The 12,759-nt window shown below is 40.2% G+C and overlaps 1 non-coding gene across 1 annotated transcript; it reads left to right on the top strand.

Moving 5' to 3' along the window:
- The first annotated feature begins 8,641 nt into the window (after positions 1 to 8,641).
- LOC116281858 (small nucleolar RNA SNORA62/SNORA6 family) lies at positions 8,642 to 8,795 on the top strand. Its single transcript, XR_004191320.1, has one exon. It is a non-coding gene; the product is annotated as a small nucleolar RNA SNORA62/SNORA6 family (small nucleolar RNA).
- The last annotated feature ends 3,964 nt before the right edge of the window (positions 8,796 to 12,759 follow it).

Here is a 12,759-nt window from a genome sequence, read left to right as displayed (position 1 = left end):
ACAGGCACATGAAAATCACTAATCATCAGGGAAATGCAGATCAAAACCACGGTGAGACATCACCTCACACTTGTTAGAATGACTATCATCAAAAAGAGCACAAATAACAAATGCTGGTGAGGATGTGGAGAAAAGGGACCTCCTCTACACTGCTGGTGGAAATGTAAACTGGTGCAGCCACTAAGGAAAACAACATCATATAGAGGTTTATCAAAAAACTAAAAATAGAACTACCATATGACCCAGCTGTTCCACTCTTGGGTATATATCCAAAAAAAGAAAAAAAAAGAAACCAAAAATGAATTTGAAAAGATACATGAATCCCAACGTTCACAGTAGCATTATTTACAATTGCCAAGATATGGAAGCAGCCTAGGTGTGTGTCCAGCAACAGATGAATGGATAAAAAAGATGTGGGGGAGATATACACACACACACACACACACACACACACATACACACACACAATGGAATACTGCTCAGCCATAAAAAAGAATTACATTTTGCCATTTGCAGCAACATGGATGGACTTGGAAGGTGTTATGCTATGTGAAATAAGTTGGACATAGAAAGAAATACCATATATCACTTATATGTGGAATCTAAAAACTACAATAGAACAAAAAAGACACAGACTCACATACATAGAGAATAAACTAATGGTTACCAGTGGCGAGAGGGGAGGAGGAGGGACACTACAGGGGTAGTGGAGTAAGAGGTACGAAATATTAGATACAAAATAAGCTACAAGGATATACTGTACAATATAGGGAATATATCCAATATTTTATAAGAACAGCAAATAGAGTACAACCTTTAAAAATTGTGGATCACTAAATTGTGTACTTTTAACTTACATTTCATACATCAACTATACTTCAGTTAAAATACAAAACACAAACAACAAAAAAAATAGTAGCACCTACCCCGAAAACCTTACACCCATGCCCACTCAAGAGCAGCAGCTGTAAACATCGATTCTCTGTCCTCATCTGAAGTGTGAGAGAGGAGACACACCATCCTTTTGAGACACAACGAACCTCATCCGGTCCTGAAGTCTTCATCGCGCAGACCACGTCCTCTCACACCACTATCACCCTGGTGACTTCTTTTTCCTTCAAATCTTTGTCAAAGGTTCTTTCTAACCTTATACAAAAATTAAAACGTAGTCTAAGAGTGACTCTGGGCCCAAATGACACTGAAGAATGGCATTCCTTTCGATCTGGGTTATCTGGGCAATGCTTCCTTCCCGTGCACGTTTCCTCCTGCGACTGTAATGCTACACCCACAGTAGCAGTCGCTAGCACTACCGTAAGAAAGCGCCCCGGAACATGCTGCTTATGTGACCGAAATTTATTCTCTCATAGCACTGGAGCCTAAAAGTCTCAGATCAAGGTATCAGCAGCGTTGGCGTCTTCTGAGGCCCCTCTCTTTGGCTTGTGGATTGCTGTTTTCCCCCTGTGTCTTTCCGTGGTCTTCCCTCTCTCCACGTGTCTATGTCTCTACTGATAAGAATACCAGTTATATTGGATTAGGATCAACCCTCACTTTAACTTAAATCACCCCTTTAAAAACTCTGTCTCCAAATAGTCACATTCTAAGATACTGAGGGAGGAAAAACTCAGCTCGTAACACCCTCTAAGTCCTAACCCAGCACCTAGCATGTTGCTGGTGGTCAGGAAATGGATAAAACCCTTTACTGGTCAGATAAATTTGTCCAGAAAAGCTAAAGAAGCAATATATACAAGAGTGGGCTGGAAGAGAGATTCAAGTGAAAGCGGAGTTTAAGTTCCCCTTTCTGGAGTGAATACAGCTGAGCTTTGGTCTGAGCGTGTGGCTGAAAGTGTGAGCTGAGAAGGGAGGTCTGGGCTTGGCTCTCCAGTGGACTTGCTGTGTGGCCTCGAGCGGTTTAATGGCCTCACGTCTCAATTTCCTCTTAGGTAAATGAGGGCAGGATATCATCTTTCACCCCCAGGGGCTGTGACAGTGAATTAAGGAAAAGACGGAGTCTTTGGAGTCCCTTAGTGAGAGGCGTTGAGCTAGGAGAAGGTTTGACCACACAGGCCCGGTAGCTTAAAAATCCTTCCATCATTACAGGTTCAAGCAACAAATTCACAGACTTGATTTCAAGCCTGCAGCAAATATTTTTGGAGACTTTAGAATCACCCGCTGGGATGTTTTTGAGCTGGAGTGCACTGAGAGATTTGACTTTAAAAGCTTTTTACTTTGGCCTTTGCTTAGCTTCGAACACAGGATTACGTTTAGATCTGCTGTTTTATTTTCTCACTTATAGTTTAGGGTCTTAGGAGTCTGAACAAGTTCTGTCTTCCCTGGGGTTTAAAAATGTCTGGAAACAGAATAAAATCTCTCCTTGCAGGCTTTTCTTGGGATAGTTTTAAAGAAAATGAAAAAAAGTTGGGGGATGAAGCAAGGGAAGAATTAGACCCTAAATTATCTGGTAAACACAAGCACTATAAACGGCATAGTAACCGCCCATCCTTTCACCTTTGGCTGTGAGGACAGTCAACCCAAGGTACATTTCATCTTGTGTATTGCAGGGATCCTTGGCAAGTCGTTCTCATGGCCTTAAGTTCCATGGAGATCTCTTTGGGACTGAGATTCCTCTGCAATTCACCACTCCAGACCCAGGCAACAGAACCCAGGTGACTTCCTTCATGCTATATCCAAGAGTATCATTCTGTCTCCTCTTGAGAGGTTAAACCCCAAACATAGAATGCCTTTTGGAGATCTCAGTGCATCCTCAAATGAAACATTCTCCTTTCCCATCCCCATTCTGTTTCCATCTGTCTAATCCTTCCTGAACTCCTCATTTTCTACTTTCTTCTCTTTCTTTTAGGTCACCAGACTTTTAATTTCAGACTTACTCTAAGTATATCATTTGCTTATTGGAAAGAATGTTGGACATAGAGAATTAGAAGACTTGGGTTCCAAACTCCATTCTACCATCTTCTAGCAGCATACCTTTAGACAAGACACTTTATTTCTTTCAGCTATAATTCTCTTATCCGTAAAATGGGAATAACAATAATGCCTGATAGTTTTATTGTGAGCAGCTCATAAAATAATATATGAAAGTATCTGGAAAAAGGCGCTCAATACATTTGACTTAATATTTACCGGAATAAATAAAAAATAAATACTTCTCTCAATACAACAGAAACTTGAAAAGCCTCAGAATCCTAAACTGTAAAACGAGAATAATTATAGCTGACCTGCCTTCTTCATGATCACTCATGGGGATTAGGAGATAAGATGTATAAATTTGTAAATTGGAAATCATTGAAACAATGGAAAGTATCCCTTCCCCACTGCTCCTTCACAGGGTGGAGGATGACAGCTCAGGGATCCCGTGTGATGCCTCTGAGGGGTGGAGTCAGAAGTCAGTACCGCCCACTTGTTCTGGTTCTTTTCTCTCTCTGTCTGTCTCTTTCCCTCAGGACGGAATGCTATGTTGAAAGACTCTCCCTTTCTGTCTGACATGATTTCTTTCTGCACTGCAGGCTCTTCTCCAAAATGAATAATGACAATGCCATGTCTTCAGTGAGGCAGAACACCAACACTAAATTGTGTAATCGCTGCTCTCAGCCTGTAAAGTAGCATGTGGTGGGCCTGGGATCCCAGTCAAGGGATGGCCACCCTGGTGAGCGGAGCTGATGTGGCCTGCTGAATCCATTGCTCAGATCCCTTGGCAGTCATTTAATATTATTACTTTCCCTCCTTTTCTTGGAATTGTGCTTCCTCCTGTCTCCTTATGAAGCATGAGTGAACTGGGAGAAGGCTGGGAAGGCGAAGAGGCTCAAAACAAGAGCAAAAAATAATAACGGTTATAATGCACTTTAAAGTACATTGTTATATATGGTGCTTCCTCACTGCATAAACTCAGGCAAATCATTTCACTTCCATACCTCAGTTCCTCATCCAGAAAATAGCGATGATGCCTACTTCATAGGGATGGGAGGACTGAACAGTAATGTATGTACACAGCCTGAAAAAGTGTGTCTGGAACTCAATCCTTCATTTACTTAATAATATTTATGGAATGTCCACGGTGTCCCAAATACTGCGCTAGGAACTGGGGACACATCAGTAAACAGGACACACTTAAGCCCCTGACATCATGGTGCTTCTACTCAGCCTAGTAGCATACAGTAAGCATGCACGCACGTGCACACACACACACACACACACACACACATGCACACACAGAGAGCTAGTATTATTAACAGAGAAGTGAGAATTGAGAGGAGATATAATTTTAAAAGAATCTGAACATAAAATTGATTTGGGTTAGGAGATCAAATAGTATTGGGCGGAAGAGTAGGGGAAGGGGAAAAACGAGGATTATTCTCAAGATTCTGGATGAGTCAGCTGGAAAGACTGTATGTTGTTCCATACACAAAAATAGGGACTACAGAAAAAGAGACAGTATGGGTTTGTGGTAGGCAGCCTCTATATGGCTCTTAAATATCCCGCCTCCTGGTATTCATCCCCTCCTCAGAGTGAGGTGCTGAAGTGTAACTCCTTCTAATTTTTCAAAATAAGTGTGAAAATCACCAAGCCATATAACTTTCAGGGTCTAACTCTGATCTTCTTTGGATCTATCAGAGACTGTGTGCATTGAGATTTATTTTTTCTTGTTATTTCTTTTATTGTGGTGAGAACACATGTTAGCTACCCTCTTGATAAATGTTTAAAAGTACAATATAAGGTTGTTATCTATAAGCAAAGTGTTGTATAGCAGATCTCTAGAAATTATTCATCTTGTGTAACTTACATTTTAACCCATTGATTAGCACCTCCCTATTCACCTTGCCCTCAGCCTCTGGCAACCACCATTTTATTCTTTGTTTCTATAAGTCTGACTGTTTGAGATATCTCATATAAGTGGAATCATGCCGTATTCGTCCTTCTGTGACTGGCTTAGTTCATTTAGCATAATGTCCCCAAGGGTTCAACCATGAAGCTGCAGATTTCAGTATTTTCTTCTTTTTTAAGACCGAATAATATTCTATTGTATGTAGATACAAAAAAATTTCAATCCATTCACCTGTCTCTGGACATTTAGGTCATATTCATATCTTGGTTACTGTGAATAGTGTTGCAATGAACATCAGAGTGCTAATATCTCTTTGACATTGTGATTTCAGTTCTTTCGGATATATACCCAGAAGCGGTATTGCTGGATCATATGGTAGTTCTAGTTACAATTTTTACAAGAAGCTCTATACTGTTGTCCATAGTGGCTGCACTATTTTGCAATCCAACCAACAGTGCGCGAGTGTTCCAATTTCTCCGTATCTTCACCAATACTTGTTATCTTTTTTGTGTGTACATGTGGCTCTGCCAGAAAGACAGACATAGACCAATGGAACAGAATAAAAGCCCAGAAATAAATACACACCTATATGGTCAACTTATCCTACAAAGCATGCCAAGAATATAGAACAAGGAAAGGATGGTCTCTTCAACAAATGGTATTAAGAAAACTGCATATCCTCATATAAAAAAATGAAATTGGACACACATACCATACACAAATAAATTGAACTCTAAATAGTTTAAAGAGTTAAACTCACTCTAAAATAATAAAACTCCAAGAAGAAAACATAAGAGAAAAGCTTCATGACATTGGTCTTGGCAGTCATTTCATGGCTATAACACCAAAGCATAGTCAACAGAAGCAAATATGACAAGTATCACTACCTCAGATGAAAAAGCTTCTGCAAAGCAAAAGAAGCCATAAGTTCTTAAAAGGCAGCCTGTGGAATGGGAAAAAAGTATTTGCAAACCATGCATCTGATAAGGGGTTAATTTCCAAAATATATAACGAACTCCTATAATTTAATAATTTTTTTAAAAAATTGAAAAATGGAGAATTGCTTGCCTAGGTTTTCTGCCCATTTTTGAACTGGGTTGTTTGTTTCTTTCTTATTATGTTGTATGAGCTGCTTATATATTCTGGAGATCAAGCCTTTGTCAGTTTCATTTGCAAAAATTTTCTCCCATTCCGTAGGTTGGCGTTTTGTTTTACTTATGGTTTCCTTTGCTGTGCAGAAGCTTGTAAAGTCTAATTAAGTCCCATTTGTTTAGTCTTGCTTTTATTTCTATTGCTTGAGTAGACTGCCCTAGGAGAACATTTTTGAGATGTATGCCAAATAATGTTTTGCCTATATTTTCTTCTAGGAGGTTTATTGTATCTTGTCTCATGTTTAAGTCTTTGATCCATTTTGAGTTGATTTTTGTGTATGGTGTAAGGGAGTGTTCTAGCTTCACTGATTTACATGCTGCTATCCAGTTTTCCCAACACCATGGGCTGAAGAGACTGTCTTTATTCCACTGTATATTCTTGCCTCCTTTGTTGAAGATTAGTTAACCAGAAGTTTGTGGGTTCATTTCTGGGCTCTCTATTCTGTTCCATTGGTCTATATGTCTATTTTTGTACCAATACCATGCTGTTTTTATTACTGTAGTTCTATTGTATTGTCTGAAGTCTGGGAGAATTATTTCTCCAGCCTCTTTCTTTTTCTTTAGTAAGTAATGCTTTAGCAATTCTAGGTCTTTTGTGGTTCCTTATAAATTATATTATGATTTGCTCTAGTTGTGTGAAATATGTCCTGGGTAATTTGATAGGGATTGCAATAAATCTGTAGATTGCCTTGGGCAGTGTGACCATTTTAACAATATTGATTCTTGCCATCCAGTAGCATGGGATATCTTTCCATTTTTTAAAGCCTTCTTTAATTTCCTTCACCAATTGTTTACAGTTTTCTGTGATCAATAGGCACATGAAAAAATGCTCAATATCACTAATTATCAGAGAAATGCAAATCAAAACTACAATGAGGTATCACCTCACACCAGCCAGAATGGCCATCATTCAAAACCCACAAATGACAAATTCTGGAGAGGCTGTGGAGAAAAGGGAACCCTCCTACACTGCTAGTGGGAATGCAGTTTGGTGCAGCCACTGTGGAAAACAGTATGGAGATTCCTCAAAAGACTAGGAGTAGACTTACCATATGACCCAGGAATCCCACTCCTGGGCATATATCCAGAAGGAAGCCTACTTTAAAAAGACACCTGTACCCCAATGTTCACAGCAGCACTATTTACAATAGCCAAGACATAGAAAGAGCCTAAATGGCCATCAACAGATGACTGGATAAAGAAGATGTGGTATATTTATACAAAGGAATAGTATTCAGCCATAAAAACCGACAACATAAGGTCATTTGCAGCAACATGGATGTTCCTTAAGAATGTCATTCTAAGTGAAGTAAGACAGAAAGAGAAAGAAAAATACCATATGAGATTGCTCATATGTGGAATCTAAAAAAAAAAAAAAGAACATAAATACAAAACAGAAACAGACTCATAGACATAGAATATAGACTTGTGGTTGCCATGGGGAGGGGTGGGAAGGGACAGAATGGGATTTCAAAATTTGTAGGTACTGACAGGCATATGTAGAATAGATAAGCAAGATTATACTGTATAGCACAGGGAAATACATACAAGATCTTGTGGTAGCTCACAGCGAAAAAAAAAATGTGACAATATATGTATGTTCATGTATAACTGAAAAATTGTGCTCTACACTGGAATTTGACACATTGTAAAATGACTATAACTCAATAAAAAATGTTTAAAAAATTGAAAAATGGGCTAAGGACTTAAATAGATGTCTTCAAAGAAGACATACACTTGGACAACAGATATATGAAAAGACGTTCAATCAAGGTCAAGAATCATTAGGGAAATGAAAGCCAAAACCACAACGAGATATCATCATCTCACACCTATTTGGATGGTTATTATGGGAAAAAAAAAAGACAACTCTTGGTGAGTATGTAGAGAAATCAGAAATCTTAAAGAGACTTAAAACTCAGGTTCTGGAGTCAGAATGTCCTTGGGTTGAATTCTGTCTCCGCTACTGTGGAAACTTTTACAAGCTACTTAATTTCCCTGAAATTCTATTTCCTAATGAAGGTAATAATTGAATCCCCTACTTGGGGTAAATGGGTAAATGTGAAGATTTATTTGGAGAATTAAAGTTAACTTGTCTGAGACTTATTCCCCTTACAGCCTGGCTCCCTGAAAAGTTAGAGGGAAACCAGTTGCATAACAGTCAAATGTTTACAGCGATCAATGCTGGCAGAATGTTGAGAGAGCAAATCAAGTTCTAGTTTTTAAGTCATAAAAGTTGCACCCCAAGGCCTTGATCCCAGTCCTTCATGACACCCAGGAGAATGGGAAAAGCATATCTTTTCAGTAAATGGTGCTGGTCAACTGGGTATACATATGGTGCTTAAAGAAAAAAAGAAAGAAAGAGAGACTCTTAAGCCCTTTCTCATATCATGCTCCCAAGTCAATTTCAAACAGACTGCAGGTCTGAATGGGAATTATAAAACAATAAAGCTTTTAGAATAAAACTTTGAATATCTTCATAATTTGGGGCAGGCAAAGATTTCTTGAACATGTTACCAAAAGTCCTAGCCACAAAAGAAAAAAATAATTAGGCTAAACTAGTATTAGAACTTCTGTTCATTAAGATACTATTAGTAGAGTGGAAGGCAGCTCACAGAATGACAGAAAATATTTTAATAAGAAAACACCATAGACCGCGCATTGTTAGAGCTTGGAGTTGAGGCCACTGGTTGGCTGATGAAGTCACAAGTGTAGGTAGTGTGCTACATGAGGGACAAGTTTTTCGCTACCACCACAACTGTCTCTGGCACAGTGAGAGGAGTCTGATAGTAATACTTGCTACAAGTATGAAAAAGAAAAAAGAAAGAAAGATAACAGAAAACTAAAAAAATGGGCAAAACACTTAACACTTTACCAAAGAAAAAATGATGCAAATGCCAATAGGTACACAAGAGAATTCTCAATCTCCCTAGTCATCAGGAAAAGCAAATGAAAAACACAGTGATAAACATGCCTATCATGGCACCATGCCGTCCTCGCAAAGAAAAGGATGTGCAGTGTGGGTGAGACCCATCAGAAACACAGTGTCCTTGGATACAGGCCAAGTGAGCTCCAGGCCTGATGCCTTCCTTGACTCTTGCTTCTACCCAATTTCCACACCCATTCCACACCTACACTGTGTAGGACACTGGGTATACAATGGCCAATAAAACAGACATGGTTCTTGCCTTCATGAAGTCCAGTCAAAAATCTAGATGGTCAACAAATAAAACCACCCCTGAACATACAATGAGGAATGGTACCTGCGATGACATAAAATAACAGTCACTGTGACAGAGAATCATAGGGGAAGAAGGTGAGGAAAGACCATCGAGGAAGTGCTATGTAAGCTGAGAGGTGGAGGTAAGAGTAGAGAGAAAGGCCTGTCGGGTAGAAGTGACAGCGTAAGGCCTGAAGGCCAGCACACACGTGCGGTTAGAACAGCAGAGAGGAGTGACAAGGTTGTCAAGGGTGAATTAGTGAGGGTGGGAGGAGCTGAACTTCATGTTAAGTCAATGGAAGCCAACATAGGCATGGAAATAATATAATCCAATTTATATACATATTTTTTTTTACAGCTGCTTCTGTGCAGAAGATGAATTGAAGTAAGGGAGCAAGAGTGGAAAACTGGGACCGATTAGGAAGACGTGTCCATTGTTCAAGTTGGATACAAGAAGAGCCAGATCAGCAAAATGGCCCCAGAGATGGCGAGCAGTGGGTAAGTCAAGTTATACTTTAGAGGCAGAACCAACCAATTCTTCAGAATGGGGACGTGACTCATCTGAGAGGAGGGATCATGTTTTCTAGTTCACAGAAGAGAACCAGCTCAATGAAGCATAATTTTTCTAATCATGCACAGGATTTGAGACTGTTCAAGGCTAGATCTGAAACTAGCTTCGTTCGTTCCCAGTTCTACATTCTGTCCTCCACTATTTGGGCAAAATGGAGGCTCCAGCCCCAGCTCTGTGGCTACTGGGTACAGTCATTTTCCCTCTCTTTCAAAACCCTCTGAGATAATACCAGAGACAATTCCTAAAACATTCCAGTGTTAAACAGGCATGCTTACATCTAACCTGAATCTGTTACATTGCCGAAGTTAAATTCAGGTTTCCTACTGGAAAATGGGTTTCTTCCTCTCAGCAGGAGGCAGTGTGGTATTTTTGTAGAAACCTCAGAATCTCACTTCTCACCCTCCTCTCTAAGGCCTCAGTGCTGAGAATCCACCTTATGCCTCCTACGTGGGGCTGCAGGAGAAAAGGCCATCTTCCGTAGACTGCTTCTGAGGAGGCTGTTAAGCACACAGCTTTACAGGACGTTTACAGTGCTCTGATCCAAGGGCGCAGGCCTGCAGGGCCTGGCAGGGGAGAATGTGCGTGTGTTCTGGACGAAGCTGCTGTCTCCAAATCCAGATGGCCCATGATGTCACTGGAAAAAACCCTGAAACGCGCTATAAGAAAGAACTTTTTTTTATGGCTCCCTGTGTAATGTTCCTATATGCTGAGCTTAGGACGTGGGGAAAAAGGAACTGAAAGACTTCCCTACTCCCAACAGCCCTACCCAACTGTCACACTTGGCTGCAGGGAAAGGAAAGGCTGGAGGAAGGAGAGGGATTAAGTGGGAACAGAGGAAAAAAACAAAAGACCAGGGGAGATGGGAGTTAATCCTCTCTCCTTTAAACTGCCTCTGTATCTGGGCACCAGGTACTTACCACACTGGGGCACAGCTCTTGTTTATTTATATATTGACTCCCCTACTAGACTATGTTTGAGAACAGTATTCCTACCTTACTTATTTCTGTCACCTCAGAATCTAAAGCAATGTTTATTACATAATAGATGTTCAATAAATGTCAAAAGAATGGCATTCTGCTTAGAAGCCACATTATTAAAGACCATAACAGAATCAAGAGAAAGAAAAGAAAGAAACCAAAATGGGTCATTTGTTTTATATGTGTCACACGTCATAACTGACACCTTTGGATACACTTCCCTTGTTGCTATTGTTTGAGGTAGAAGTCAGTAACCCCACTTTACAGAGGAAGAGAGCAGAAGCTTAGAGAAAGTAAATCCTATGTCCAAGATCGGGCACAGTGAGAGCACAGACAGCACTCAAGCCCCGGTCTGACTGGTTCCATGGTAATTCCTGCTAGTGTGGCCTGCCTTTCCCAGGAAACTACCACTCTGCATTCTTCTCTACCTCAAACATAAAGCAGACAGAAAAAGTAGGCCATGTGTGGGAAGCAGTGGGCTAGGAATGTGAGTCCTAATTCAGTACTCATTACAAACAGATTCTGCTAATCACAGTGGGTGAATGCTTTTAGGAACATACAGTTGGATTTCTTATAATTTTCTAGCTACTTCCCACTAAACTAAAAGTAAGTTCCAAGGAGCCTAAGTCACTCAAGGAGTAGCTTATATTATGACACAATATGGCTTATGGGACAAACCATTCCCCACTTAGATTAAGGATGACTCAAATCAACTTTGATCCTTTAGCTTAGAAAACAGGGGAGACCGTGCAGAGGGAGAAAAGGACAGGAAAGAAATGGTCAAGAGTGATTGTAAAATATTTTGTAATCAAACAAGGAAACTCCTCCCTCATAGATTTTGTTCCCTCACCATTGAACCTTATGTAAGCAAGTGTTTGGGGCAAGGAGTTCAGGTAATGTTGAGGTATATATTTTGCTCATAAGCACGTAAGATTTTAGAACTGAAAACTCAATTTGGAGTCTTTAGTTTAGACTCTAAACTTAAATATCTAAGCCATCTGCTTTATTTCACATCTGAGAAGACTTGGCCCAGAGGATGGAGAAACTTGCCAGACTCTATAGCAGGTTAATGTCAGGAGTAGCATAGAACCTAGCGGCTGGTTCCCCCAGTTAAGAGATCTTGCCACTACATGAAGATAACACGTAAGACAAGTTCAGGAGATCAGGATGGCAGAGTAGGAGGACACCGAGCTCACCTCCTCCCACGAACACATCAAAACTATGTCTACACGTGGAGCAATTTTCACTGAAAACCAACTAGAGACTGGCAGAAAGACTCTACTACAACCAAGTCTGTAAATAAAAGATCCATACAGAGTTGCGTAGGAAGGGAGGAGAAACTCTCAGATCAGGACCCATGCCCAGAGGAGGGGACACAAAAGAGAAGAGGAATATTGCAAATGAGGAGATCCTCCCTACAGAGTGAGCAGTTCAGATCACATATTGGGCACCCCAGCCCTGACAAAAGGAAGACACATCCCCTGGGATGGTTTGAAAACCAGTGGGACTTAGAGGAAGTCTACGACTGCAGGGGCTGCAGTGTCAGAAGTAGCATTAGGCTCTCAGAAAAAAACTTCGACTCTGCTAGTGAAGAGCATGCATATACTTGCTTACTCCCAGCAAAAAGACAGAGGAAGCAGATTGAAACTGCCTGGGACTCTGGCTGGTTTCCTGCAGCTACCCCATCATGCCCCTCGCCCCTGTCAAGCACCTGTGCCAGCCATCAAAACAAAATGTTGGGGGGATAAAACATTGATCTTTTAGAATGTGTTTGAACTCAAATGACTATCAGTAAAGTAAGTGGATAGTTTAGGTAGATATATATCAACTCCATGGTAATTACAAGTCAAATACCTACAATAGATACACAAAAATTAGAGATAAAAGAAACTAAACATAATTGGAAACAAAATAATCAAACCACAAGGAAGAGACTAAAGTAAGAGAAAACAAAACAGAAGAACTATTAAAATCACCAGGAAACAGGTAACAAAATGGCAGTA

Source organism: Vicugna pacos, chromosome 9, assembly GCF_048564905.1.
Source record: "Vicugna pacos chromosome 9, VicPac4, whole genome shotgun sequence".
Lineage (NCBI taxonomy): Eukaryota > Metazoa > Chordata > Mammalia > Artiodactyla > Camelidae > Vicugna > Vicugna pacos.
Note: the sequence above shows the minus strand (reverse complement) of the source record. Positions and strands in the feature narration are given on the sequence as shown.